We start from the raw sequence: 6472 nt of genomic DNA, 5'->3' as shown, positions 1-6472 counted from the left end.
ACCTTGAGAACCACCCAACCCATGATATATGTAAACATGGAAATGAGGGCGTGAATGTTGCAAAATCATTGCATGATAGCCAACTCACTAATGCTATTCACAATTGATGCAATGAAGGCAAGCTTGCTGAAAATGTATTGCATGTGATAGGTAGAACCATGCCAAAAAAGGGATGCATTGTCAAAATGTTACAGCCACTGATGATGTGCATAATAGTTGCAATGAAGGCATGCATGCTAAAAATGTATTTCATGCTGGGTAGGACGATGGAAAAAAATGGATGCACAATACTCAAAATTAAGGTATGCTTGCTAAAAATGCATTGCATGATGGTAAGGACCATGGTAGAAAAGAAATGCATGATTATCAGGATATCGCATCCATTGATGATGTACATGATAGTCACAGTGAAGGCATGCTTACTAAGAAATTATTGCATGATGAGTAGGTTCGTGTCACAAAAATGATACACGATACATGTAATGAAGGTATGCCTACAAAAATATATCACATAATGGATATGTTCATGTAGAGAAGGGATGCTTGAAAATCAAGATGCCACAACCACTAATGATTTGCAAGACAATCGTAGTGAAGGCATGTCCTCTAAGAATTTATTGGATGATGGGTAGGACCATGGAAGAAAATGGATGCATGATCATTAAGATTTTGATGGAACAATTGTTGTCATCACATGGTTGGGATGCTATGGATGTCATTGTTGGTTGTGATGTAGGTATGCATGTTGAGTAGGATCTTGGTAATGAGGGAAAAAATGCTATGCAGAACACTAGTGAAATGGATTATTTGCTATCCCTTGGTTTGGAAAGATTGCATGCTATGGAAGATGAAGGTAGTTGTAGCGATGGCTCACACGAAGCATAAGATGAGAGAAACCAACATGCAAAGTCAAGGGTGCTAGTTTCTTGGGATGGCCCAGTGGAGTCTCTGGAGCCCCAAAAGGAACACCAAGGAAATAGGATTTCTACTGCAAGAAAATCTATCTTATATCATCAACAACCATCTTTTTCATATTTTATATGATCTCAACAAAGAAAATGTCAGAGAGAGAACTAGGGAGAGAGAAAGAGGAGAGAGAAAGACTGCAGAGGAGAGAGAAAGACTGCAGGAAGAGAGAGAAATAGAGTGACGAGGAGAGAGAAAGACTAGAATTGGAGAGAGAAAGACAGGAAAGATGAAGAAGCCATGGAAGCTTGGAGCAAGAAGGGAGAGAAAGTTTGTAATTGTATTGATATGTCAAAAAGATCTGGAAATTTACAACTTATCTCCTTATATACCAATGTCAGTGTGACATGGCATATTATCAACATTTTAACTATTTCCAACTTCTTACAATCCATCCCTTCCCAAAAGTTTTTGTCCTCAAAAACAAACCTAGAAACAAGCTAAAAAGGAGATGGATAGAACAGAGTACTACTCTGTACAGCATTACAAGGGATAAAAGAAAAGATTACCTAATACTCAATAGTAGTACTAATCTATACAGGAGGTCAAAATCAGCCTGTAGCCTCCCGGATCAAAAGGAAAAGTTGTATCTTTGCCATGCATAGGATCAACTTTCATAAGATCGAAATCAAATACTGCTGGAAACACGATCATCATGATAGTACTCACTAATAAAGTCTCCATTGCATGATGGTCTTCCAAGTCCACATGCTGTCCATAATCTGCCTTCTTGAACTGAACTTCTTGTTGTGGACTCATACCAGAATGGTCTTCAACAAGATGTTCTCCATCATTTACATCATAATATTCAAATAGCAAGATTATTTTGGCAGACTTTGCCCTACATGTGGCTTGGTGATTACAAGATAGTGGCTTCGCACAACGATAGCATAAGCCCGCAGCATGCAGTTCCCGTATTGTATCACTAGTAAGGTGTCTAACACGTTTAGATTTAGATAGCAATTTACACACCTGTTCATCACCATTAGTCAGCTCTATGATATTTTTGACATGCTGCTCATAGTCATCTTGCTGCTCATGCATAACAGATGGCTGTCCATGCTCATCATGTACAACAGATGGCTGTCCATACTCATAACCATATTGCTCATGCTGTTCATACTGCATATGGTGATAATAGCCCTGCTGCACATCAGAGGAACAGTTTGGTTGAGCATATACATTTGCTTCTACTGATGTTTGCTGCTCATATACATAAGCATATTGCCTTTGATCATTGATCCCACTGTACTGGTCATAATCACTTGCTTGCTGTTGATCAAAGCTAGAAGTGTACTGATAAGCATAATCATTTCTGTTACATCCGTAAGAACTATTTTGCTGAAGAGATGGATGCTCATAAGCATAAGCATGTTGACCATAATAACCATTCTGCTGCCAAGGTTCAATGGGATGATACTCATCAGCATATACATGTTGTCCATAGGCATAAGCATTTGATCCAAGTGTACCATCAGCATATTGATGCTGGCCATGAGCATAAGCATTTGGTTCAGGTCTTGCTATTTTTTCCATATATGCCTTTATAAGAGCAATACACTGTTCATTCGAAGCTACAAGTTTGTCAATATTAGCTTGTATTTGAAGCTGATCTTGTACAAATTTGTCCATTTTAGCATGTATTTGAAGCCAACGTTGTTCACTAGAGCTGGAACTATTGTTCTCAGCTGCCATTGTAGTCAAGTTGAAGAAATATGTTGTTCCTTGAAAAATAGAGGTCCAAATAAGGTGTATGATAGCTTGACTCGAAGGTTAGGATGTCTAGTATCAAGTAGAAATCCTGGTTTGAATTTAGGAGTAGCAATACCCCTCTCTGTTTAAGAATTTCCAGAACTGTCCACAATAAACTGCTAGTGAACTGCCGGTACCAAATAGGCTCTAGTTCGAGAAATATGTGTCCAAAAGAGACGTTTGATGGCTCCACTCGAAGCTTATGATGTCTAATATCACTTCCAGTTGTTCCTTTGTCGTTAGAATGATGCTACTAGTTTCTGTAGAAACTTTTCCAAATCTGTTCCCTTGCTTGCCTTGACATGAATTATATCTGTCCCAAATGCTTTTGGAAACTCTACATTTTCAAGCTGTGATCTTTCAGTATCTTCTGATCCATCCTGAAGACATGTCTTCTGGAAGAATTCTGCAATAAGCTCTTCTATAGCTCCCTTTCTAGTTCAATGCAAGGTGATCTTGAGTATACTCAGTCCATTAGTACAAGTCATTCTGAACTTCTGTCAAGCATTTCTTCTGCAACTGTAGCTCCTAATGTAAGCCTGAACTCAAGGCCAGCAAGGATGTGTTTATGTCCTGAATCTGAAAATGGAAAAGTCTGCTACACTAGCATCACCTACATTCTGAGCAACAGTCTGTCATCCAATGATGTATCTCCTCTTGATGGGCACAACATGAGTTGACACGGGTGGGAAGCTTAAGAGTCACTTAGATTGTTGTAGGCATGGAGAAGCCTCAAAAGGTTCATGAATAGCATCCTTAGATAGAAGCTCTATGTCATCGATGGAGTGCAGGTCCAATATCCCTGCGCTAATCTCTCCACACAATTCAGGTGATGATAAGCCATCAACAACATTCTGTTTTCCAAAACCTTGAGGAGGTGAAGTGAACAATTCAGCAGAATGTTCCCCTCCATTGCTCATGGACTCTGTAAGCATGTACAACTTCTGTCTACCTTAGGAAAATGCCTATGCGCAAGGGAATGGCGCCAACACCCTTGTAGATGAAAGCAGAATGAACACAGGCATATGCAGGTGTCCTTGCAGCTAGGAAACCATCTCTTCTAGTTGCAAGGGAGAATGCCCTTCCTCGATTTGACAGTGGAACTCACAGACAGGTTTTGAAGAACTCTCGCTTGACTCTAAATGATGATCCTCATGATGCAACATTTTAGCCTATGTGTGCATTCACAGTTCTGAGAATGAGCCAAGATCTGTTCCATGTGCACTTTGCTTATACTCAGTATGTGTGGCACCTCCCACAGAATCACAATAAGTACTCGGTCTTTATACCAGAAGATGATATTAGAAGTGGCAAGGTGAACATTGAGGAGATTTTGCTGAAGTTCTCTCCTGCTCAGATACAAAACATGAGAGAGGTAGTCATTAAGTTGATACTTGGACTAGTGTATGCAGATCCACGCCAACGACTCACAGATTTCAAGGATGCATTTGATTTCACGATGCAGGCCCTTGGCCAAGGGAGGCCAGATGCATGTGGGTGAGAAAAATTTCAAGGTTGCAAAGCAAGAAGAAAGCTCCCAGTTCTTCTAGCCGGTGCAGGAAGCTGCAACATGTGTACAGGCCTCTACTGCAGTGAAACTGGAAGGGAGTTCTTCAATGTCCAGAAAAGACCCTACATCTCAGCAAGTCTGGGGAGGGGCACAAAATGCAAGATGTAGATGCAAAGAAGCAGGTTGATGCCAAGGCTGTACAGCTTCCAAAAGCAGTCACAACATCCACTAGTGAATTGAATGTTTTAGGGGCCCTGGTGCCACTGTGCCCAAAGAGCTAGATTCTCCTATTTCTAGCCAACACAATGCTCAACCAAGGAGAGGTAATACTTCACTGCAGAGTGAGGATTTCTCCTGAAGGCCTTCTCCTGTCGATTGTTGGGAACTCCGGAGAAGACTACACCCTCGACACTAACAGTGAAGCCTTCTTATTGCGCCTCCAAAGCTCCTGCCGCTTCACGGAGTGCCTTTGCTATATCTTCTAGAATATGGCATCAAAACTTCAGGGAATGCTAGCTGTTACCAGCACTGTTATAGGACAGAATAAGATTGCTTCTGCAGCAGCAGTGGAAAAACACGCATATGTTCCCTAGAAAGGCCAGTACATTAAAATGGGTCATGGTCACGAAGGCAGTTACCCATGTGGCGGTGCATCAGGAAGTGGACGCACTGCAGTAGATGCAACATCACCAAGTGCATCATCCTATGCTATCACTGCAATTCATCATTGGGCTACCACTCTAAGCAGTTGCAACTGCTGTCGATTTACCGCCTAACCCACCCTGAGCACCATGTTGCCAATTACGCTGCCTGCATAAGTCACCCCAAATGAATTCGATGGTCTGGCATAAGAGCATGGGGGTTGAAAACCAACTTGATGCTGTGGATAACAATGCATCTCGTCATCTTATGTCCTTGTTGGACTTGCTAGGTTCAAGGTCCAGGATCCCGTCCGGGAATTCGACAAGCAAGAGACTCCTGATAGAGCTGGAATTGAAGCTCCTGAAGGATTCAAATCTGATCTTTCTGATCAAACGTATCAGACGCTAGGAACACCTGAGAGCATGCACGGATCCACGACGAAGAGCAGCTTCGATACTGACATTGTAGAGAATGGAGGTAGCATAGAGCTTAGACAGGCAAGGAAGATGAAAGGCATCATGATAAACCCTGTGAGGAGCACGATGGATACGTCGTCGAAGAACGCAACCTCCTGTCAGTCGGCTACAAGAATGTGATCAGTGCTTGCCGAGCTTCCTGGCGGATCAAACATATGCCGCGACATCTTGAGCATTATAGATGAACACGTGATTCCGTCATCGAACTCTGTATTCTATTACAAGATGAAAGGCGTCATGATAAACTCTGTGGCAGACCGGGCAATGGCTGCTTATGGATTGACTGAGGCAGATTCTGGAAATGGAGAAGAGGAGAAGAATGTGAAGGCAGTCTCTTCTAAGAATTCAGAGGAAGAAAACTCTGACAAATATGTTGGCTTCGATTGCGGTCTCCACAGAAGACCGCCGTATTCTGCTGTGCGAGACAAACGGGTTAAGCAAGCCTGAAGCTAGCTTATCTCATGATCCTCTCCGCCATCCTCTCGTCCTGGAACAGCAGAGCCTTCTGATGCATGATGGCTTGCTCTGGATGGCAACTGCAGCTTCTTTGGTTCTTCCACCACCATGAACCTCTGCTCGTCCTGCTACCGGAAACTAGTCCTTCTCAAGGCCAAGCCGTCCCCTTCCTTTTCCACTATATCGCCTAACAAGTCACAGGTGCAAGAAAATGAAGAAGTGAAAACGGCCGAGCTTCAGGCCTTGGCCAGATATGTCCTTCTCTTTAGGCACGCCCTTTCTCTTCTAAGTCACACGCACTGTCTTAAATCATATAGAAAAGTGATGCTGTTTTCTGATATGGATGCCAGGCCATTTCCTGGTTATGGATGATAGTATAGGCATGGAGACTTCTTTTCAGCTTTATTGAAGGCACAGCCACAGTTCTATTAATGTTCCTGCATGCAGTCCTTGTGGTCTGGAGGTGTAAATTCCCAAGAAAGCTGCCATTAATGCTCCTGCATGCAGTCCTTGTGGTCAGGAGGTGTAAACTCCCAAGAAAACTGCCATTAATGCTTCTGCATGCAGTCCTTGTGGTCAGGAGGTGTAAACTCCCAAGAAAGCTGCCATTAATGCTTCTGCATGCAGTCCTTGTGGTCCAGAGATGCTTTGGAAACTCCCCTACTGCTCC

Source organism: Lygodium microphyllum, chromosome 22 (assembly GCF_053477565.2).
Source record: "Lygodium microphyllum isolate KBCC chromosome 22, Lygodium_microphyllum_v1.1.10, whole genome shotgun sequence".
Lineage (NCBI taxonomy): Eukaryota > Viridiplantae > Streptophyta > Polypodiopsida > Schizaeales > Lygodiaceae > Lygodium > Lygodium microphyllum.
The sequence above is the reverse complement of the archived record's forward strand: the minus strand, read 5'-3'. Positions refer to the sequence as shown.